The sequence below is a fragment of the Ursus arctos genome, unplaced genomic scaffold, assembly GCF_023065955.2.
Source record: "Ursus arctos isolate Adak ecotype North America unplaced genomic scaffold, UrsArc2.0 scaffold_6, whole genome shotgun sequence".
NCBI lineage: Eukaryota > Metazoa > Chordata > Mammalia > Carnivora > Ursidae > Ursus > Ursus arctos.
This window is the reverse complement of record NW_026623078.1, coordinates 32,888,855-32,914,641: the sequence shown is the minus strand read 5'-3', so window position 1 is coordinate 32,914,641 and position 25,787 is coordinate 32,888,855. Positions and strand designations below refer to the sequence as shown.

Sequence of the window (25,787 nt, the reverse complement as noted above, 5' to 3'; positions counted from 1 at the left end):
AATGGCATATGATCAAGGATTTAATATGATAATGAAGTAGATCAATTATCACTCATAAAGGAAGTCATTAACAAGTGTAAACATTGTCAAGCTGAATACCATTACAAATTATGAAGTCATAGCTAAGACAATTTGCATATACACATTAATATTATTTTATAGTCAATCTTCTTTTCTAAAAACGAACACATCTTTGCTTTTAAATTCATTCTCACGTATCTGTTATTACTGTTTTAAACTACGCACAAACTGGTTAACATAGGTTGGAGGTTTAAAGGCTTCAGACTCTGGAGAGTTCCAATGGCAAAAATGTTGCAAAAAATTACTATCGTTGGCTGAAAGTCAAGTTCATTTGAATTTCTCTTCTTTCTTCCTAAGAATTTGTTCACTTTGGCAGTTAAATGGTCTTGGCTTGAATAACAATAAACAGACAACCAATGACAGTTCTTGAGATATTTGTGATACTTGAGATATCATGTAGGTTAATTGATGTGATTTTTTTATCTTTAATTAAATAATAATAGCAATATATAATTACATTGAGCAAGAACCAAGATATCTGCAAAAGGATTTCAGATTACAGCACTACATACTCATTTATTAATGCCTTTTGCAGCTTTAACATTACCAAGACATCTTAAATAAAAGCAGCCAACTGTGCACCCTGATCCTAACCCAATGCGTTCCCATCTATCATTATTATTGCTATCATTACCCTTTGCTTAGGGTCCCTTCACTCTGTTTTAAATCCACTTGACAGTAGTGCACATTCGAGCCATTCAGAATTTATTTTTCTGGTGAGAACTTGTAAGGTAGTGTATAAAATATTTCCTTGATATCCAGATATAATATGATCTAATTGTCATTCCTCAAATGTTGAACTTCTCCGTAAAAGTGCAGTTTACAGAATTCTATACCTCTTCAGAGAGCTCCCAGACAAATTATGACACCCTGTTGACGATGATAGATATAAAATCTAAATTTGCATTATTTTACTGGGTGGCAAACTAAAATAGCTAATAAATAAAATGAAATAAAGTAAAATATCTACCTAAAATACTACCTTATTCTGCTGTCAAAACAGCAAATCTGGAAGCCACCCTCTATGAAGTCATCACCTGCACCCCTGCTTCATTGTGTCTATCTCACAGGCTTCCTGTGAGGACTGAGTGAATGAACACTTATAAAGAACTCGAAGTGGTGTCTGGCATGCACTAGTCACTCAGACACTAGCTATTATTATCATTATGAGGCAATAATAATATTGTATGTCCAGATGTCTGACAGTTTCCTGGTCGAGCAGCTTCCTAGAGCAGATCCTAGTGCAATGAGTGTACATTGCTCACCTTATGCTTTGCTTTCTGCACCCAGTAAGGAGTATACCTCAATGGTACAACTTCTTAAAGGTATGCTCTTACCAGATACTCTCACTTTAATGCATCCTCTTTATTGCCATTATCTTCTAAAAACTAAACTGATTGTGTCTTTTCACCAGTTCCTCTTTGTAAGGAGAGTAAAGTCAAGTTCACACTCCTTCTCATGCCATGTCTCAACACTCCCACATCCCACCTCCCTACTTAAGATATGTGTACTGCAGCTACAAGGTTGTATTGTTTCCTAACATCCATTGTTCCTGTAAGGCTCTGGGTTGTCCACATCCCTGGTTTGTTTCCTCATGGCTTCTCCTTTTCCTTCCTAATAAATCCCTAATGTTTCCTCAATATTTATTTTCTCCAAATGCATTACATTCTTCATTATAAGCTACATAACTTTGGGCAAGTTATTTACTCTCTCTAAACTTTAACTTGTATGAATTGGATTAATAAAGAGATTATGTACATAATGTATTTAAAATCCTGCACATAATAGGTGGTCAGTTAATTGTAATTATTATTGCAGTTGTTGTTAACATTGGTATTATTCCATCATGAAGAAATGGAAGCCTGAAATTTTCATCCAAAATACAATGGAGTGTACTCTAAGACAAAACATTTGAGTCCCTGGGTAATAGGTCCCCAAGTCCTGAACAATGTGTTACAGGACACTACTAGTGAGCCACATAGGGACAGTACCTTAAAACTCTGTATCTGAAAGATATACAGACAACCTTGAAAGAAGGAGCTTAACCAATAATAAAGAGGCAACTCGTGGGGGGGGGGTGATTCTAAAGGCCAACAGTGTCATCAACAAAGTCATCCTGAAAAACCGCACACCCCAAAAAATGTTTATATGAAACATTTAAATACTGCAAAATCCTATTATCTTATGAGCTAAGAATATCATAACAGGTCACTGGTTTATGAAGCATAAGCAATGCACCTATAGCTTAGTCTACTCTGCAAAAGTAAGGAGGAAAAGAACACCTCCACCTCCTTTTGTGATCTGTCAAATCGGTGCTGTTCTTTCTCTGTCAAGATCAGGAGCTTTGGTGAATTAGTCATGGGGTTCTTTGTTTTTAATTCAAATAAGCTGATTGTTTGCTTTTGAAGCGGAGTGTACAGACCTGTTGGCAAGGAGAGAGGAAGCCCCCAAGGAATACACTGAAGACTACCATAGAACCCCAGCCAAAAGCAGTGCACGAACTGCTCACCAGATTCCATTGCATGCACACACACACACCGCCTTAATTAATCCATCATTAACATCATAGCACAGCGCTGAGCTTACCACACCTGGTTTGACAGCTGGATTGAAAGCACCGTTGACAGCTGGTGCTTATGCACTTGCTTGAAGTGCGGAGGCTGATAATGGGCTTGCCTAGGGAGCTAGAGCCCTGCAGAGAGGTTATATGTTTGATGAAGGTAATAGCAGTTAATGAGAATATTTTTTGCTAGAGTTTGGGGACTGGTGTAACAACATTACAATACAATCTACGTATTTGGCAATTCAATACCTAACTCTGAACACTGTAAAGTCATGTAAACATTTTTTAAAAAGTGTCCCATGTGTTAAGAAATAAGCTCCCACAGAGCATTATTTTTAACATGAAATGGCAAAATAGAACCACTGCCGGTCCTCATGACCTGGTGAGGGGTGGGTGGGTGGAGGGGTAAAATTTCCCAAAGATCAAAGCAGTTCTCTTCTAATCCTTGGCCACACCCTATATGCTCACCACTGAGCTACTGAAGGATAGAGTATGAGTTCCTTTCCCCAACTCAATGGCCAGTATTTATGTTTGAGAGCCTTATTCGGGTACTTCCAGCCCATGACTACTGAAGATGACGAAGGGGCTTGGTGTGCTAGTGCTTATTAAGTTCAGAGCACTTCCTTTTACTCACTAATATAATACAATACAAAATGGTTGGGTCAGTTTTGTCTCCAGGATCATCAGGCTGAGAATGTGATTTTTCTCTAAGTGTCCTGTTCTTGCCCCAGTTCTGCTCTGCAGCAGCCGCAGCAAGATCATTAATAGCTTCACAAGGCCTGTGGAATTAAGGAAAACCCTTAAATGCATTTAGATCCTTCTCCACACGGCTTCCACGGATCAATCCAACCTGTCCCCCAGACTCTAAGTGGGCTACACTGAACTTTTAAGTGTTCTCTCAGAACACACTGCATTTGGTTTTTTGGTCTCTGTACCTTTGTTCACATTGTCCTGACTCCCCTTCCATGGCTCAGGTCAAATGTGACCTCCTGATCACCTCTGCTTCCTCCAGGCTACGTAAAAGAATACAAGTGGCTTGAGCCACTACTGTAAGTTTTTTAAAAACAAGGCACTCTGTCATATTTATTGCCAAACATTGGTCAGTCAATATATTTTGTGAATAAGTTAATTAATAGCAAAATCAAGAATAGAACCAGGTCTCAACTTCTACTACAACGTTGCTTTCTCTCCTCCCCACCCCCACCCTGCACATGCTACATTACTCTACCAGCTGTGAATCAGAAGAAATTTAAAGGGTAGAAAAAAACCCGCCAAATCTATCCCTTGAATTATATGTAGTAATGTCCCTTTATTAATAGCAGCTACCAGTTTTAAGTCTTTATTAAGCATATTCATTATATTTTTAATTTATGACTCAAGAGTCCACTAATGAGATATTATCACTCCTGTTTTATAAGTGAGAAAAACATGACTCAGAAAGCAAGTTAAGTAAATTTTTCTAAGGTTAACGTGATAAAAAATGATTGAAGTTATATTTTACAGAGCTAATATTTTTTGAACAGACAGCATGTTTTAGAAACTATTCTAGGCTCTTCCCCAGAGTAAGTCATTTAATCTCCCCAACTACCCGAGATAGGTACTAATATAAATTTTACCAACGAAGAAAGTGAAGAGCAGGGTGGGTAAATACTGCATGCAAGATGGTAATGGTGGGACTTGGATTTAAACTCAAGCAGTTCAGCCCCAACCCTTACCTACTGTGCTATAGTGATTCCAGACTCTCTGACATCAAGCTCCAACTTTTTAAGTTCTATATGAATTGCCCCAGACAGAGCACTTACATGCCTGTGTTTTATAATATGTGTGTGTGACCACATGCTTTACTCTTTGAGTACATGGGCCATAACTTTCTCATCACTGTGCATCACACAACATCTAATACTAAGTTTTATAACACAGGTTCTCAATAAAGAGTTGAGGCATTGCACATATGTCTCCCTAAATTCAACAGAAAGCCATCGAGAGACGATTCAGCATGGGTGTTTCATGTTTCTGCACGTCTTTAAAAAACGCTGACAAGTACTTACTCCAGACTCTCTTTTTGGAAGTGCCTGTGTAGCAAAAAGCCTTGAAAGACAAAGATAGTATCTTTCTCTGGAGTAAAGTGCAAGTGTACTTTCAGCCCTAGAGTTTAGAGGTAGTGTCTCCTCCAGAGCAAAGAACAGGTATGTGTACTGCCCATTATAAAACCAGGTTCCCTCTCCTGTAATACAACCCATGGCTTATACAAACATCCATCTGGGCCCTTTGTGGGTCCCAGGGATAAGGAGAACTCATACAAATAGACTCATGCTACTTGCTAGCCATAAGTAATAAAGTCTTTCTGTCTCTAACAGAGGAACCTGGGGTCTTCTGCCAGCATCCTACAACTGTGTCAAGCTACTTACTTTGCTTGCAAGTAGGGTAGGACCTCAGACTTTTCACAGTTCTTGAAAAAAACAGCCAAGGTCATGAAAACAAGTTTCCATTGGTCTTCATGAGTAATCAACAAGTTATCTCTAAAGCAGAGATTCAAAATTTAAACAAACAAAAAAAAAAAATGAAATTGTTGATTCACATGTATTTATCTCTAGTGAAGAAATTTACTGTCCAAAAAAGTCTGCATAATATTTATTTAAAAGACCTTATGAACTTCTAGGGTATCATCGATAAATCATAATTTAGTAAAACTTGGAAAACAAAATTTCAATTATAATTGACTAGTCACTCTAGCTAGTTAACGTTTTAACCATATCATAATATATCTTGAAGGCTATGACTCAGTTGATAAATGTTTATCTGAATTCTCTGTTTTGTTTCTTCAAATGTACAGAGAAAACTCGGGCTTTCTTCTTTCTTGCCCACAGGAACAGTGACATAATATCGAAAGACTTAGGTTAATAACAAAATCAGTACTAGAACCATGCCTCTTCATTCATTCATTCATTCATTCATTCATTCATTCATTTAACAAACAGAGGCAGGCACTGTACCAGGCACTAGGACTTTGAAGATGAATAAGACTGTTTAGGAGCGAAGTCATTGTATATGTCCTTCAGCCAAGCCTTCTAAATTTTATGAAAGTTAAATCCCTTACCTATAAATATATTTAGTTATATTTTATAGTCTTCCCGCCTTTAAAATCATACAATTTTTTTTAAAAGGAGACAGAAGTTTATTGAATACACAAGGGAGCAGCAGGCGGGACAGCAAAGGAAAGACTTTCTGCTTAAATCATACAATTTTTTAGGCAGGGGAAGGGTAGAGGGAGGGGGAGAAAGAGAACCTTAAGCAGGCTTTATGCCCAGAGCAGAGCCCAAGTGGGCTCGATCTCACAACCCTGAGATCATGACCTGAGCAGAAATCAAGAGTCCAACACTTAACTGAGCCACCCAGGCACGGCAATCATACAATTTTTTAATAAAAACGTGAAAGATTACATTTGAACCATGAACCCAAAAACATGTAGCACAACTCTAGATACCTCCAAATTAGGAGTGTTTAACTATACCCACATTTTTCAAATAAAAATCCATTATGCGTTACTTCAAGGACATGCGGACTGTGAATGGATAACCTGTGAGATGGCTTTAGGAGGGATTATTTATCCAATTTTCCTCAAGTTTTTTCAGAAGATAGAGCTATTTTACATCATTTCTAACAGAGCAGGGGCTACTTCACTAATTAGCGGATTTAGAAGGAACAGACTTGCCTGATTTGTCCCTTTTACGTTTTTCCCTTTCTGAGAACCTGTCCTCAGGAAGCTCTCATATGTTTCTTCATTGTAGTAGGTCTACAATGGCAAAAGTTACCCCTAGGGGACTTGTAATGGAACCAGAGGGGCCAAAGGTTCTGGGTGACTATGTGCAAATGGGGAAATGTTAGGAAACCTAACTGACTGCAGATTTAAGCCACATTCTCCCAGGACTTTTGAATAATAAAGCTGACATACTGATATTCATCAATCTGATTCTTCTGTCTTATTTTTCAATTGCATGACAACTCATTCAAAAGTAAAGGATGAGTTCAGCCTCAAACCCCAACAGAAATGTTTTTGAAAAGTGTACATAATTTTGTCTTACACTGTGAAAAAAAAAAGAGAGTTCAGAAACAATTGTTACCAATTGTCTAAGTGGAATGTCTTTGCTGCAAATTTACCAGAAAGGCATTTATTGCATTTTATCTTAATGCTCATATTTCCCTAACTATTGTTTTATAATTGCTTACCTGTAGGGGGAAAATATTTTAGATAAAAGTACTGAACTTAAGCCCTCAAGGCCATGACAAACAAACGCTGGATGAGAAAAACACCTAAAGAATGATGAGTAATTTATGGGATTGCATATTTCCAGAAGATGAGAACCCACCTGTTTAAGAAGATCTCATATTCTACACATCACTCAGTACAGAATATTTTATGCAAAATGATAAGTGTTCAATAAATGTTTGCTGAATATGTGTTGAAGTAGGTAAAATACTGCATAAGCTCATTCTCTCATTGTTTCCCCAATTGTTGTTTTCCCACTTTTTAATGGAACTTACTGTAAGTTTTGGACTACATGTCCTCAAGTCTATAAATTCTTTTTTAAAAATATACATTAGAAGAACACAAATGCGTACCTGTGAATTCATTAGAGATACCAAACTACAATTTGGTAATACTACTGCAATGGGCACGATAAAAATACTAGATTAAACTGCATAGTACTTCACTGTTAGAAACATCGTATTTAAATAAACTGTGAAATGCCTATTTGACAGATGAAAAAACTGAGGTTCGGAGAGATTAAATGTGCACTAGAATCTGGCAAATTGATTCTTAAGTCTAGTTCATTTGATGTCAGATTCTCATTATTCAACACTGTGACTGCCTAAAAATAGGTTTGTAATTAAGAAACTTCTTTAACTGCAAATTATCTATCAGTTGCCTGTCATCTCTTAGATCTTGCATTTGTTGAACTTTCATGCTAGAGTAGGAGAACAAGGGTCACTGAAGGTGATGTCTGCTGTGCAGTGCAAATTAAAAGACCAGGAAGAATCCTGCCGACAAAGAGTCAATAAGAATAAAACAGGGCCAATTCAGAAAAATAAAAGAATCATTTTCAACAATGCTTTAAAAAAAATAATAAACCACCCTTCAGGATATTGTTTGATCTTTAGAACTAAAGTTCTCAATTGTGGAAACTATTTTCAGAATGCAATTAGCATGTCGTCAGGACATTTAGATTATGCCCATGAGTTCCTTCTAGACTATACAGAGAACAGACAAGAGAAATTTGGATCTTTCTTTTTTCTTTCAACAGAAAACACAGACTGTCTATTTGATTAAAAGTTTAAGGAAGAAAAAAAATTAGCAAATAAATAGAACACATCCTGAATCATTTAAAACAATGCCTCACCTAGTTTACCATCTGAGTAGTTTCCATCAGTACAATATCTCATTCCCTGGGCATTATATGATAAATTAATTAAGAATGTTTATTGCAAACTATGCCCAAATTATATACTATCCTCGATGTTTTGATGCATTTATTCTATATTTTCTTAATGCTGAAATTTTCATGAAAATTTTCATACACAGAAACAAATTAACGTAGTTCTATCCAATAAGAAAAGAAAAAACTTACACAAAGTTTGGCAAGATGAACTGATCTTTTCTTTGCAGGGTGGAATTTACCATATATCACAAATACATTAACCTACAATTGGGTAGTCTTTTTGCAATTTACATTTTTTCCACTTTCCTTTATTTATTCATATCAAACTATCACTGAACATCTGCTAATGAACAGTAATGAATAAAAGGGAAGAGACAACGTAGAAAAAGAAGAGAGGGTTTGAGACCCTCAAAAATCTAGCATGCTTGAGGAGGGAGAAAGACGTAAGTAAATAATGGAGATTAGAAAACCAGCCTTACTAATATTATTTTAAAACTTGAGGAAGTACCTGACCGCTCAGGAAAATCACCAAGAAAGTGACATTTGAACTAGGTCTTTATGACTAGGCATGACTTGACCAGACAGGGAATAGGGATAGATAAATCACAGGCAGAGAAAGACCACATATAAGGGCACGAGGCATGTTTAGGGAAGGAGAAGTAAATCAATGTTGCCATGGGTATATATTGTGTGACGTCCAAGTTAGGGAGAGTGGAAGTAGGTAAAGATGCAAAAGGACATCTATACAAAGAGCCTCATATTGATTGCATACTCTATCGAGCTGAAAATCACTGGAAGTTTTTGGAATAAAGAAACTGTAGAATGAAAACTGTGTTTTAGGAAAATTACTCTACTGACAGTGTGGTTGGAGATTGTAGCAGAGACCAGTTGGGAAGTTATTTGTTCCTATAAGATGAGAGAGGATGTTGACCCTAATTAGCATACTGGCCTCCAGCTAGAGACTAGACTTGGAGATAAATTTAGGAGGTGAATAGAGGTGGGGCGTGGTGGATAAGGCATAGGAGAAATGGAGAAGGATCTGAGATAATGCCAAGCTTTTGAATTTTCATGATTATGTGGTACCATTACCAACAACAGGAAATATAGAAAGCCAAAGAACAGTGCTAAACTGGTAATGAGTTTCACCTGAGGTATGTTAAGTTTAAGATGCCGTTGGACTATGCAAAGAGATATATGAAGAAGGCAGGTAGGTATACGGGAGAGTTGAGCTAGAACTACATACCACCAGGGCATCTTATGTGAGTGGAACTGATGGTAGTCTATGAGATCACAGAAGGATGATTACTTACCAAAGCAGCAAATAAATTTTGAAGGCATGTGTGGAAGAAGAGCCAATGAGAAAAATGGAAGAAACCTCAGAAGGAAGCAGAATCCAAGGAAGGAGAGAAGTTCAAACAGGTAATGATCAAGGGTGTCCAATGTTGTAAAACAGTGGAGAAGAAAAGAACTGAAAAACATCCAATTAGTTTACATTCCAAAAAATGCCATTGATGGAAATTTGGGAGTAGGAGGGAAAAAAAACTTGCTTAAAATTAAAATAGGCCACAGATAATGAAACAGAATAGGTAATTAACATATATTTTTACTCTATTAAAATATTCAGAACTGCCAAAAGAAGTATTTTCTTTTAATTTATTCTTAAGCAGAGCAAAGCTTTATGAATCGTAAAAGATTCTACTGTAAGTGAAATCTTCTGTCATCATTTAAGCATACAGATCCCAAAGTGGTCCTGAAAATATAGATAGGCCATAGAACATCTTTTGAAATACAAAAAGAAATTCTTCCAACATCATCGTTTATTTTACATTCATTGACTTTTCAGCACGGTTCCTGATGAGGGAAATAAATAAGAACCATAGTTTTATTTTCCACTTTTGTGTTGACCCCCCGAGCTGTTTTCTCCCAAGTCCTGACATGATATTTTTGTGCCATTTCCTAATAGAAGTGATATTGCTTATCTTAAAATCAATTTTAAAAACTTTTCCCCAAATCAACAGAAATATGTAATTTCCTCCCTAATGGCACAAACTATATTAATAATAATACAAATTTATATTTTATATGGTATCTCAATTTACAAAACTTTTCATGAACCATCTCATCTGATATCCTCAATAACTCATGAAAGTAAATACAGCAGATACATTTATCTTGCAGGTAATAAGTCTGACTTTAATGTTTATGTTACTTGTCAAAAATCACATAGCTGAGAAGAACCTGGACTTTTTCTCTATGACACTGCCTCATAGTTATCTTTAGCCTGGAAAATAAAACTCCACAGCAAATTATAACTTCTGAATTTTTATTGTAAAATACTCAATTTTATATTTTCAAAGAGCAAACACACAGGCTGATCTTCTCTTTAATTGTAAATATATTAAACTATGCCAACAGATGTTGGGTATATGAAAAGTGTAAAACTTCTTTACATAAACAAATTTATTTTATTGTGAAAAACACATGGCATGTGAATTAAGACTTTGGACTCAGAGCCACACTAGGCTTAAAACCTAGCTCTGCTATTTATAAACTGTAATTCTGGTCATATCCCTTAATCCCTCTGTGCCTCAGTTTTCTCATTTGTAAAATAGTTATGATAACAAAGAATAGTACTACTTCATAAGTTTGTTGCATGAGTTATTTCATCTAAAACACTATGTACATGTTAGCTATTGCTGTCATTTTTTATAAGGTTTCTTAATGAAGCAAAAAGAATTAACAAAAAGAACACTTTTTTTTAATTTTATTTTTTTGCCCCATGGCAATTTTAGACTCTAGCAGGACTCTACCTATCTATTGAGCAGACCTAAGGAAATGAAACCATTAGGACAACAAGTTTCTACTATCACAATCACCATACTCAAAAATATTTGAAAGTAATGGCTGTGGATGACTAGGAGATATAAACCTAAATCCCAAATTTTTGTTTGCTTCTGTTCTTACAAAGTATATATATGTTTAAAGGCAAACATATAATTTTACATGAGCAAAGAACATGAATAAACATTGTGCAGAAGAATAAAAAGAAAAGAATATAAACAGCTATTGAAATAATGTTGAACCATGCTTTGGTGACCATGGGAATCCAGGCAGGCCTTGGGATCTTGTGGGAAGGATCCCAAGGACCTTTCTATTTAGTGTTGCTTTTAATATAATTCTGCTACCAACAGTGCCAGCCACCACTCCTTTCAATAGTGCAAATTCTTGGGAAATCTCTGAGGCAGTTTTCACTAGATGCCCACCTTAGGCAACTAAGCTACATGGTAGAGGCAAGGTGGTACAGACATTTTCAGGATGCTGAAAACTCCCCAATAGGCAGTTAGTTGATGAATGTGCAATACCAAACGAAGAGAGGCAGAATGGACATGGCTAGACAAACAACTCTCCCAAAAAATTCACTATAATTTGTTATACAGAAATATTTGAGTAGATCTACCTCCTTCCATAGAGTAGATAAGTAGCATAAAATTACTTGGTCAAAAAATATTATTGTTGAAATCTTTTCAAAGTATTGCCAATTTGCTTTGCAGAAAATCTGTTCTATTAGCACCTTTCCCCCACCCCAACACTGGCTGAGGTTGTCTCTTTCATCACACCCTTGCCAACATTAAATATTATAATTTAGGAAAAGAAGCAATTTCAACTTGACAGGTTAAAAATGATAGCCGTTATTTTAACTTTAATTTTTTGAATGTTAGATACCCACAATCTTCCAATAAATTCTTCTACTACCACCCTCCCTCCTTGGCCTTAGGCAAACTCAGGTTGGTTTCTCATACTTTCAAACAAAATTTCAAAAAGGAAGCTAAAAATGTGAAGACATCAAACTCAGTGTTATTTTAAGCAGTGAAAATTTGGAAACAGTTAAGTATGCATCAATAGGAAAATAGCTAAACATGTTTTGTTAAATGCACACAAAGAAATAATATATTTTAAAAACATATTTTCAAGGGTGCCTGGGTGGCTCAGTTAAGCATCCGACTCCTGATTTCAGCTCAGGTCATGATCTCAGGGTCCTGAGATGGAGTCCCAGGCTCCATACTCAGTGGGGAATCTGCTTGTCCCTCTCCCTTTGTCCCTCCCCCCACTAGTTCTCTCTCTCTCTCAAATAAATAAGTAAAATCTTTTTAAAAATGCATTTTCAAATGGTATTTTATGCTCATAGTGCAATACTAGGTGCAAATAATTTATTTCAAAAGACTGTGTATGCATCACCATATAAAATATATGAAACAAACAGAAAAAACTGAGAAGGTAATTGATTAAAATGCTAACAATAGTTCTTTCTACATAGTGGGATAAGTGACAGTTTATTTTCTTTTTTTACTTGTCTTTCATATTTTCTAAGCATATATTATGGATATATTCCACCAAGAACCCAAAGCTTGCCTGATTCCCAGGTCCCCAGAGCTTAACTGAGGTTTAACAGTCATTAGTTGTTTACATTCTTTTCTTTTTAATCTTCTGCACAATGTTTATGTATGCCCTTTGCTCATTTAAAAACAATGTATCCGCCTTCAGGGGCGCCTAGGTGGCTCAGTCAGTTAAGCCTTGGACTCTTGACTTCAGCTCAGGTCATGATCTCAGGATAATGAGATTGAGCCTCAGGTTGGGCTCTGCTCAGCCTGCTTGGGATTCTCTCCCTTTCCTTCTGCCCCGCCACCCCTCCCCGCCCCCTGCTCACTGTCTTGCTTTCTTTCTCTCTCTAAAATAAATACATAAATCATTCTTTTTAAATGTGTCTGTCTTCAAAACATATGTATTTAATTTTTTAGAACAGAAGCAAACAAATAATTTGCGATTTAAGTTTCTATCTCCAAGCCACCCACAGCCATGTATTTTCAAGTCCTTTTGAATATGGTCATTACAATGGTGGAAACTTTTTATCCTGATTCTTTCATTTCTTTAGGTTTGCTCAATAGATGTGTAGAGTTCTGCTGGAATAAAAAACTGTCATAAGGTAAAAAAAAAAAAAAAAAGTGTTCTTTTTGTTAATTCCTTTCACTTCATTAAGAAAGGTGTAACTGACTACATTACAGAAAATAACACCAAGAGCTAATGCCTACAGAGTGCTTTAGATGTAATAACTCAGACAACAAACTTTTGAAGAAGGTACTATTCTTATCATTATCATATCCATTCACAAATGAGAAAACTGAGGCACAGAGGGATTAAGGGACATGACTAAAGTTGCATAGTTAGTAAGCAGCACAGCTAGGATTTGAGCCTAGTCAGTGTGGCTCCAGAGACCAAATATAGCACCCCATACATGACTGTCTCCACTCACAAGTCTAAACTGTTGCCTCCCTCAGCCAAAGCCAAAGGGCATTGATGGAGCACGTGGAGAGTTCCAGATGCAGTTCTCTGTGCAGAGACCTGGACAAGCACAGGACGGACAGTGCTAAAATTTGGAAGGCAATTCTGGCAGTAACAGATCCTGGAGACAGTTGGCTCTTGGAGATCTGTGGATGCCTGGAACAAGGTGACAGAGGCCACGTGCTAAGTAAGCCAGACCACAAAAGTTGATTAAGAACTGAATGGATGTACTGACATTTCCTTTCCTCTGAGACTAGGAGACAAACAGGTGCCTTGGCAGGAGACAGACGAACAGGCTAATGTTACCAACAGCACAGACATATCCACCACGTGTGGTAGACTGTAACAGCTAGACTTATTTTAAAATATCATGTATTAATAGCAAATCTGAGGTATAGTAAGGCCAAAAGAGCAGGAAATTATTGCTACTTGAAGATAGTTACTTACAATCCCCAAAAGGAAAGGGCATACCCTGAGGAGTTCCCAAGAGGAGGGGATCACACAGGGAAGCACTGGGGTCAGTGAAGAGGCAGAGATAGAGGGGGTACTGTGGGCAAGCACCTTTATTATAGTTTCCTTGGGAAGGAATGGATGAGGCAGGGTAAGCAGGCTTAAGACTGGATAGTTTGAATGATTTCAGTGGGCGCTGGGGCATAGGGGCTCTCCCTAGTTGTCAGGTACTGGGGTTTGGCGTGGTTAGGACAAGTGTATAGTGGTCCAAAGTATGAGAGCCTAATAAAGAAGGAGAACTCTGGACTGGTTGGACTGCGTTGTAAAAGCATGCCTGGGAGTGGGACTCCTCCCAAGTAGGAGGGGTGACAAGAGAGGCAGGAAGCCAAGGAACAGTGACTCAGGCATATTATTGGGTTGTCCAGAGCAGCCATGTCTGGCACATGCATGTAGGGCAGATGTTAAAACATCAAGTTTACAGAAGCTAGAAACATGGTTAATACAACCCGAGCATTGGTAAGCCAAAAAAATAGAAACAGCAATTTATCTAAGGGGCACCAACAACTGAAACAATGAAGAACAATCAGAACACACAATCAGTGAAACAGAAATGATGGGGGATTTAATGAAAATATGAACAAAAGTAATAAAATCATTTAAATTAACTCAACAAATGACTTGAAAAAAATGATCATTTATGACTTCTCTGCCACATGATAAATTCCCAATGCTCAGAGAAAAATCATAAAAGAATAAAAATCATGAGGGAAAAGGTAAGACATTTGAAAGATAGATCCAGGAAACCTGTAATACAAGTGACTGACATTAAGCTTTTTGACTATGGAGGCATCCATTTCAAAGACATCCATTTTGGATAAACATATCGCCAGCCAGACCTCCCTCTTTCAGGAAGTTCCCCTCTTAGGAAGCTCTGGGTGACCTAGATAACTGACTCCTTGAGCAAGCCTCCCTTCCCATGCCCTAATTCCCATTCTTATATTTTAAATTCATCAGTATAGAGCGAGATTTTAAATCCCTAGGCACCCCACCTACCCAATAAAGGCACAGCCCCAACGTCCACACCCTTTCTCTCCCTACCTGAAATCTCCCCGTGTGTCCCTTGAGTATGCTGCATATCCTCCAGAACCTGTGACTAATAAATCTTTATCTGTTTCTTTTTTTTTTTTTTTTTTTGAAGTTCCCCTGTGCTTGTTGCTGAGGTGCATTCTGCAATCATAGTAAGAAGCACAAAGGCAGTCCAGCCACACTGACACCAGGCTTGCCACACGTTGTAGGAGCCCAGGTGAGTGGCCTAGGCAATCCTAGACCTACACCAAACAAGCCCGCACATTAGAACAACAGGAATTCAGAGAGAAAGAAAGGAGAAAAGATAATGAAAAGAAAAAAGAGAAAGATAATGAAAAACTTAAAATAGTCTCTGAAGACAATTTTCCTGAGATGAAGAATGTCCTTGAGTCTTCAGATTGATGGGCTCACTAACTTTCTAGATTATATTAAGGAGAACAGATAATCTCCCAACATTCCCAAACTCTAAGGATAAAGAGAGAATCATACAAGCTGCCAAGAAGAAAATCAAGATGCAGATGACCTATATATATATTATTATTTCTATATTATTTATATCTCATAGAATTATTATTTATAATAATAAATAATTACTTATATAAGTAGACAGGGAGAAGGCTATGTGAAGAGGAAGGCACACACTGGGGTGATGTATCTACAAGTCAGGGAATGCCAAAGACTGCCGGCAACCTCCGGAAGGTAGCCCTGAGGAATGAAACAGATTCTCCCTCACAACCCAACTCTGCTGACATCTTGATTTCAGGCTTTTAGCCTCCAGAACTGCGGGTTAATAAATTTCTGTTGTTTAAGTCACCCAGTTTCTGACACTGTGTTACAGCAGCCCTGGCAAACTAATACAGCAGGTGCGACTCTGTGGATGAGCAAGTTGGTATCTTTTTTCCAGATATCAGCAGACATACATGTTTCTGGTTATATATAAAAACAGAGAAAGGAAAAAATAGATTTATGGATTGCAAAAAAAAGAAAGGAAAAAAGAACAAAAGGAAGTAAAAAAAATAGCTTGGCCAACAAGAAATAAGGAAAATGGAACACAAATGTATATAAAATCAAGCATATCATTCACTTACTAAATGTGAAGAAAATGAACTTTCATGAAAGATATTCTATTTAACTCTTTTTTTAAAATAGCTGTATTTTATCTGCAAGAAACACATTGTGATAGACATTAAAACCATTCAGCATTATTAGATTCTTCTCTTTTGGTGGGGGGGGGCGGTGCATGGAAGACTACATTCCCAGGTCTCTTGCTATTCAGTAGGTCACATGACTAGTTTTAGCCAGTGGGCTAAAATGGGCTGTGGGCCAAATAATTTAATAGGAAAGTATGGGCACCAGCTTTTTCTCCTCCTGCCACAGTGAACACTGACTCCTCAAGTTGAGAGGCAGAAACACAAGATTGAAACAGCCTGGATTATTGAGTTGACAGATGGAAACCAACCGAGTGGGAAAGTAAAAAATAGTAAAAAATGAAAAACTTTATTGGATAGAGTGAAAGACAAAAATACACTTTGCTCTTTTTAAGTCTCTGAAATGTCAGGATTAATTTGTTACAGTAGCATAGTTTTTTCTATCTAGACTGATACACATAAATAAAATTCAGCAATTAAAAAAAGATTACAAATAAGAGAATGGACAAAGTGACACCAGACAAATGCAAATAAGAGAAAACAAGAATGGATATATAATAAGGCAGATTATAAGTTTAAAAGCACCAAAAAGGATAAACAGTGACATTATATAATGATAAAAATTGCAATTCATGGAAAAAGTATATAAGCAGCCTTTAATACCCACACACACATCAGTGGGTTGATTTCATATATTAACAATATGGTAAACTAAAGATATTAAACAAAAACTGTTGGAAGTACAATAAAGTGTTGAATAGAGTATGAAACTTTAGTACATCTCTTTCAGAATTTGACGATCTAATAAACAAAATGTAAGTGAAGTCCTAGAAGAACTGAATAATAATTGATTTTAATAGATACATCCCCTGAACAGAGAACCTACATTCCCTTTATATGTTTAATTTGGCCACAATATAAAGCTTAAAATATTTAAAAGATTACTTTTTCTTATAATAACTCAATAAAATTAGAAACTAATAAAATGATAACTAAAATCATATTAAGAACTTATTAAAATGAATTCTGAGAAAAAAAAAACCACTTAGAGCTCTTCAGAAACTCTTACCAATATCAAGAAAGCACTAGCATATGGAGTGAAAATAATGACCAATACTATAATACATTTCATCTTCAAATTATCCTCAGCATCTAAACAGCATCTAAGATAGATGATAGCTTATATTTCTTTCAAAATGGGAGAAAGAAGAGTTTGTAATAGCCTAGCTATGAGGAAACAGAACTACACAGGCAACACAAGATACTTTAGCTAAGAAAAAATCTTGAACCAAGTTACATTCTAGGTTTGAAAGATCCTGTCCATACATCATTGTACTGTCTCCATGTAATAGGATGACCATACATCCTGGTTTGCCCAGGACAGTTGTAGTTTATGCCTGTTGTCCAGGTGTAATTATTAATAGCGCTCCCTTTCACTTTCAAAAGTGTCTCCGTTTGGACAATAAATTTTATAGTCATCCTACCATGTAGTGATACAGCCCATTGCTTTAGAGGATAGGGGTCTCTGGGCCTTTTCTATACAAAGATTTGTGAGGACACTCAGGCCATCTATGGGCCCCTTTTAGCTGTTCTGAATGAAAGTACTGGAAGCAGTATTTATGACCCTGACCCAATTAAATAAGTAGTGTTTATCAAGAAGACAGTAAATGCTATGTTCCACTACATAGGTTTGTACCAGAAACAATTATAATAATGTATTAGGAAAATCATATATGTGTGTGTGTATATATATATATATCTATATATATATATAGCATATTTATATATATATAAATATATAAAGCATGTTATATATATAAATATAAAAAGCATGTTTATATTTATATTTATATATATAAATATATATAAAGCATATTTTTCTGAACAAACAAAAACTCATCTACTCAAAATCAACTATGTATAAACTGGAATATAGTTCATGCCACTGTGATAAAAAGGATCAATATCAATTTGGTCACCTTATGTATATTAAAAAAATCATTTGGTGAAGGGGATTAAGTGATACAAGCTTCCAGTTATAAAATAAATAAGTCACAGAGATTTAAAAAATAGCAGCATAGGGAGTATAGTCAATAATATTGTAATAACATCATATGATGACAGAAGGTAACTACACATATCATGGTGAGCATTGTGTAATGTATAGAATTGTCAAATCATTATGTTGTACCCCTGAAATAATATAACATTGTTCATTAACTATTCTTAAATAATAAAAATTAAGATATATAGTAGATAAATTGTAAAAGCTATTGATAACATCTCAGATAACATGGTGACTTCCTGATTCTATTTTACCACCCCCTTCCCCCATTGGCCATCATTTTTTGGTGCACATATTGACTTCTACATTTACTTCTACGAGTAAACCCCAATTGATGGATTTGTATTATAATCATCCCTATGCTGTCAAAGTTCACTTGCTAATGTAAAAAAAAATGCATTCATAATTCTCAATACACAGTCAATACAGCACAAGGGTGGACAACAACCCATATTCTTTGGTCTACATCTTTGATGTAAGAAACTCTGAATTTAGCTGATTCCTGGGCTAGTCTTGAACATCTAATGTTCCCATTGCTTAACATTTACTACTTCTTGCTTTCATTTCATTTTTGCAATGATCACTACTAAGGATGGCTTAACTTTCCTATTCATTTTCAACCCCAATGCAAATATCACTATTTATAATAAAATAAATGCAATTTGCATCGTTTTTGGTCATTTGACGGCCAATATTGTTGGCACGGTAGCTGATAGCCATCTGGCATTTCCACATTCTCCTTTATTATCATTGTATTGATTGCATTGCTTTAGATACTTGTCAATTTGTATAGATGATAATTTGTCTTGATTCTCTGTCAGATCAATGCTTAGCCACATAATCTCACTTTTTTCATTTGTCACAGAAATCTATATAACACTTTAGCTCAGAAATTTAGTTAATTAGCTGGCATGGGAATGATTATTAAATACTCAATTTGAAGTATATCATTGTTCCTTATCTCCTACTGGTGGTCCAACTGATCATCAAAGGTATCATAATGGCAATCAAAATGATAAATACAGAATTTTCTCAGAAGAGTAGTGGAGCTTTCCAAGAATATAAGAAATTTTATTTATATTTTCAAATGTGCAGTTTCTAGAATTCAAAAGTAGGACTTAAAATTGGACCACGAAAATTTGAAAAACAGAACATATTTAATTTTAGAAAAATCAAGTAGTCTTTTTTAATGATTAAGAAGTTATACACAAGATTGAATATAGTTTCAAAAGGTAGAACTTAAAATTTTAAGAGGTCAGTATAGAAGCAATTGAAAAAATGACCAAATACAAAGCATCCAGTGCCAACATCCAAAGTACACCTGAACAAACAAACACCTTCAATGTTTTGTAAACTGGCTCAAAAGTTTTTGCTCTAAATAAAAGATTAATTAATTCTGGCAATATGGGTGTGTTTGGAAAAAGCTTATATTACTTAACAAAAATAGAAGAGGAAAATATTTTCTTTTAAAATTTTTGCTATATATAGTTTTATTGAGGAAAAGATTTTCAATTTCCTCTGTTTTTGAAATCAAAGTGAATAAAGCTGGATACATTAAAAAACTAAAGCACATGGTAATATATAGATATATGTAAATATATATAATTATATACATATATTTGTCATAAAAATTACAACCACTGGTGTTGCTAATAAAATGCTCTACTAGGCATGACATAAAACTGTCACTTCTATAATGACTAGGAGAAGCAGTGAAATTTGGCTTTAGTCTATTGTTCAGCCAAAACTGAGTCCACAGCTTCATCTTAAGCTAAATGTATACTTCAGTATCATTTCTGGTAACCCAGAAATTGTGCATGATCAGTGACAATGTGATTACAGCAGGTTACCATTTTACATAATCAGCAATTAAACCATGAAGAGTACAAAGAATGTTTTTCAGATTTTTGCTAATATCTGAATACTTAGTTTCTTTATATATAGGAAAATACTCAAGATATCCTTTATGGTAAAAATCTGTTTTATATGTAGAAATTCTATCAATCAGTTGAGATATAATTGTGTAGTTTTTGTTGCTAGAATGTGATATAATTGATGAGCTCTTTAAATACCCTTCATCTTAGGTGAAACCATTTTTTTTTAATTTCAGAAAGTTGGATGAGTAGTTAAGAAGACAGTAACGATATTAAAAGAATGAATTAGATAACTCTGAGGAGAATATTATGTACTTTTGGAATCAACAGTGTTTATGAAAATTTAAATAATATAAAGCAGAATAGCAAAGCATAGATAAGATTATGATTCTAACTTTTTAGAATTATTTCTGCACTAGCATTCATATCATTAAAACAAATCACCTTAAAAATTTTATTAATATTTTTAGATATTTAATAAGTTTAAGTCATAAGTTTTTCAAAATTCATATCTGTTTCTCCAGTGACATCAGTAGAAGGAAGCATCTGCTTACTATACTAAGATAAAGCAGAGTACCTGAAGGAGCAATCTAGAAACTGGCAGTACTGAAGAAATACTGTTCCTGAATTAGGTCAAATTACAGAAATTTGAACTTTGAAATGTAAATAATACTAGTATATATATTTTAAATATTGGTAAAATTTCAAATTTAATGTTGTGTCCCAGACATCCTATAATGATGACATTTGGCCTCAACCTTGGCTTCAGTCAAATATTGATTTTAATATCCAGCCATTTAACATGGTCCTAATTCAGCCCCCAGATGAGGAAAGGATCCCTCTAACTTCCCAGTGAGCTCTCCAAAGACTACCTGAGTAAAACCAAAGAGGGGCTTCTCAAACTTGAATGTGTGTGAACATCTCTGGGGAATCTTGTGAAATGCAAACTCTAATTCAGCCCCTCTAGGTGGGAAGTTAAGAGTTTGCATTTCTGACAAGTTTCTAGGGGATGCAGATGCCACTGTTTAGGCCCCACGCTTGGAGGACCAAGTTCTCAAAAATCATTGCAGACAGGTAATGCATATGTGTAGGTGATACATCGCATGTTCTGAGCCAACTAATTCTGTCCACGCCATGAAAGTTTGTGCTGGGTTCTGTCTAGAAAAAGGGAAATTGAAGGAATCAGGTGTTAAACGATAAGCGGAGGCATATTAAAATTTTAAGACTCTATTTAAGGGGCGCATGGGTGGCTCAGTCATTAAGCATCTGCCTTCGGCTCAGGGGGTGATCCCAGAGTCCTGGGATCTTGCCCCGCATCGGGCTCCCTGCTCCATTGGGAAGCCTGCTCCCTCCTCTCCCACTCCCCCTGCTTGTGTTCCCTCCTCTCTCACTGGCTGTCTCTCTCTGTCAAATAAATAAATAAAATCTTAAAAAAAAAAAAAAGACTTTATTTGAGCAAAAATTGTTCCAATCAGGCATGTCCAATCTAGGAGACAGAAAAGAGCTCTGAGGAGCTGTAGGAAATGAGGGACTTCTACAGACAGAAGGGAGGACAAAGGAAGTTCTATTATGCAAAAAAGTGGGTTGATTATTGCAAAGTTACTTTCCTTTAGGGGATGGCGAGATCTATCCGGCAGATTATCTAGCTAATACTGATCAAGCTATTTCCTGATTGACTAGTTTAAGATTTCATTTCTGGGAGATGGGAAACTGTAATGAAATCTCAGTTTGGTTACGTGGCACTTAGCGTAAGCAGCTCCATTTTGTACCTGTTGTTGTTTTTGTTTTTAACACAGGTCACTCTTGCAAAACTTAAGAATGTCTACTATGTAGATACAAAGGAGAAGCATCAGGGAATCAGGCAATCCAGAGCCAGGTTATATTAAAGACAAAAGTTTGGGAAATGACTAAAGCATCCTGAATTATATGATAGGTATAAAACTTTAAGAAGCAGTGTATACAGTTTCTATTTCCAGGCAATAAGAGCAGTTGATAGAAGTTCAAGAAAATTAAACGAAAAACTGGTTTTAAGGTCCTAAAAATAAAGGTAAAAGTAAGAACACATAGCATTAATTTAAATTTAAAGAAAAAAGATAAAGCAGGATAAAGTGCTAGCTACAAGAATAAAGCCACAAGATGGAACTTTATAAATACTCTGTATTGAAGAAAAGATAATTGAAAAAAAAATAGATCTAATATGCCAAGAGAGGCATAAAATTTATTATAACTAGAAAATGGCTAAGATATTGAAAAGCATTTCATATCAATCTTTAGGTAGAAAAACTGAAATTAAATCTCTAGGGTTAGGAAGTACTGAAAAACTAGCAAAAAAAAAAGCTATAAAGTCAGATAGTGAAATATTTTTAAAATTTTGAGAACACATAAATCACCCAGCTATCACATATTACCAGGAGGACGACATGTAATCTAAGAGAGAGGAAAATTTAATAATGTTTCCATGGGACTAAATTTTTATTGTTATAATCATTATTTAATATGTCTGAGCATCAACAATATATTAGGGCTGTACTTAGGTAGAAATAGCTGCTTCTGTATGAATTTATGATTCAAGCTGAAAGACAAAACACAAGAGAAGAATAAAATACATTCAGGGAAGATCCAGAAATCATTTTTCCCAAAAAATATTAGAATATACTACATCAGGATAATATTGTTATATTAGTCCTTAGAAAAGATTATGACAAATGAAGGCTATGTTTGCAGAAAAGTTGAATTGAAAATATGCTAACGAAACAATAATTTCTATCTTAGTCTAGACCTGAAATATTTTCTTACTATTGAGTAACCCATGATAACATAACAGGGGGAAACCATCCATTATTAACACAGAGGAGTAAATGAAGCACTTTGGAAGTGAGCTACCTTTCAGATCACCAACGCTCTATTGGCTTAATTGCACCCCATTGTACTAAGTGGTACTTTAATGGGAGGGAGGATGTAATGCAACTGCAAGGCACTTGACACAACAGGGAATATTTACTCATCTGAGAGGATACTTACAGATACTGCACTGATAACAATTGTCTAGTACCACTTCACACAAACACCTCTACTCTTCTATGTATAAATTCACTTTTAAATTTGTCATTGGAAGAAAGGGTGATTTTTGCACACTTCAAAATGTTCAGAAAGCGAAGAGTATTTTAAAATAAAATTAAACTTTAAACTAAAAGAGTTCTTCAAACTGCTTGAACGTAACAACAGCATCTTCTGTAGGCACTGTAGTGTCCAATGTGAAACACTGTGTATGTGTGTATGAGTGTGTGCATTTTGACATGGGGTGGGAGAAGCAATATATGTCTCTATGGGAATTTATATATATTGTGAGTGGTAGACACGCATGAAAAAATGCCTTGTCCCTGTCCCTAGGTCATCAAAAAACAGGATTCACTTTGAAGTTCTAACCTCTTTTGACCACAATAAATAACTCTTGACTCAGATTCACTCTGCCAGGGACCCACTGGAGCCCCGTTCTGCTTTGAGGACATGGCCCCATTAAACATAAGGTGGGTTATCTCTGGCTGGGCTGCTTGAAAAGTCTTTAGCATCACCATTCCAGGCAGCAACAAATATCCTTTGATGTAGCTATCTCCCTTCCAGGAATTTATCTTTAAAAATCATTGTGGATATATGTAGAGCCAAAGCATACGTTTGAGAATGTGTTTCAAAGTATTGTTTATATTAGCAAAAATGTAGAAACAAACATGTGTGTGTCACAGTAGAGGACCAATGACGTATGCTATCTTCTTACAGTTAAATACTAAATAGTCATTATAAATAATGATGTAGAAAATCGTTTATTGACATTGAAAAGCATCTGTTAGATTACGTGGGTAAAACAAATTATCAGTTTATTTGCTAAGTATTATTCCATTTTGTTTATCTGCATATATAAATGTGCAAAATAAATTACAAAAAGAAAAAAGAATGAAACATCTGGGCTGGTTAAAATGTCATAATCTATCTGGAAGTGGTAAAATCAGAGATGATCTTTATTCATTGTGTTTTTCCCTAGTTTTTCATATTATATAAAAGAAACACATGTAATTCATCAAAATATTATATGTATCTTAACAACTGGCATCATAATTCTTCCTCAGCAGGGAACGTTTCTGAGAAAATAATTTCATGAGCCAACGGAAGCAGAGGGTGAAAGCTGGGAAGCATGTGAAACAACGCCTGCAGTATGCAACACAAGAAAGGCAAATGTAGGTTACAAGGAGAGGGCTTTGGTTTGTTCTTGAAAGGAAGGGGGAGAAAAAAGATGAAGGGTCAAACCAGTAGGATGATATGTGGAGGTGGGGATGGTGCCAGAAATCAGCCAATGGAAACCTGCCTCAGAATGGCTAAAAAATATTTTAAGAATAGAATGACTTGTGTTCAATTTAATGTTTTAACATTTGTTGCATGTGTTCCTTAAAATACTTCCCAAAATTTTCAGTAAAGTTCAACATGCCCATGAATGCTAAGAGCCAGTTTCTTATAGTCTGATAGTTTCACAGTCAGAACCTGTGAGAACTAAGGCTGAGAAATTCACAAACATCTTGAAGAGGGCTGTACATTGCTATAGGACATGGAAATGTGGTGGAGTCGGTGAGTGAATTAATTTTACTGGTTGCTCTGGACCTCCACCCCAGTGGATCCAGAAGGCAGGGCATCAAAGCAAAGAGAATTATTCTCGAGCCTTAAGATCTGATGGAATTTGCCTCACTAGGTTTTGGACTTGCTTGGCAGGCACCTGTCATCCTTTCCTTCTTTCTTATTTCTCCCTTTTGGAATAGGAATGTTTATCCTATGCCTATCTCACTATTGTATTTTAAGTATAACTTGTCTGGTTTTACAGATTCACATCGAGAAGAATTTGGACTCAAGATGTATCATATACTTCAAGCTTCATTCATATCTAATTTAGGTGATATTTAGATGTGACTCGATTTTAGATTCTGGAGTTGATGCTGGAAAGAGTTAAGATTCAGGGGGATGTTGGGATGAAATGAATATTTTTTTGCATGTGATAAGGACATGAATTTTGGAGAACCAGAGGTAGAATTCTGTGGATTGAACTGTATCCCCCTTCCCACCAAATTCATATGTTGAAGCCCTAACCCCTATTGCTATATTTGGAGATGGGGCCTTTGGAAGGTAATTAGGTTCAGATGAGGTCATGAGGGGGGAGCCCTCATAATGTGATTAAAGCCCTATAAAAAGAGAAACCAGAGAGTTTGCATCTCCCTCTCTCTCTCTCTCTCTCTCTCTCTCTGTCATATGAGTATACAGAAGATGGCAGCAACCTGCATGCCAAGAAGAGAGCCCTCATGGAGGAACTGAATGGGCCCACACTTTGATCTTGGACTTCCCAGCCTCCAGAACTATCAGAAATATATGTTTGTTGTTTAAACACTCAGTCCATGGTATTAAGGGGCTGGAATATAATAACTGTAGCTGACACCTAGGTCACAATTTTAAACCAAATAAAACTCTAAAAACACAAGTTCAATTGCTAGCCTGATTTATGCCACTTGCCCTTCAGAGATAAATTCCAATCGTTGCTACTGAACTCAGCCTAACATTTTGCTATCTTTTTACTTTCCTTAGTTTCTCCACATCCTGTTGACTTGTTATTTCAACTTAGCCCCCCACTTTTGCTTAAACACCTGGCTACTGGTTTGTTGCCAGCCAATATTCAAAAGTGATGTAACCCTGGTTCAAATTTCTGAATCCATC

The 25,787-nt window shown here is 35.9% G+C and overlaps 1 long non-coding RNA gene across 1 annotated transcript in view; it reads left to right on the top strand.

The window, feature by feature from the left end:
* LOC130542863 (uncharacterized) overlaps positions 1–25,546 on the top strand; it is a 69,205-nt gene extending 43,659 nt beyond the window's left edge. The window contains exons 2-3 of the long non-coding RNA XR_008957720.1: positions 24,164–24,271; positions 24,907–25,546. This is a non-coding gene — a long non-coding RNA (uncharacterized LOC130542863). The remainder of the gene's footprint in view (positions 1–24,163; positions 24,272–24,906) is intronic.
* Positions 25,547–25,787: the final 241 nt, after the last annotated feature.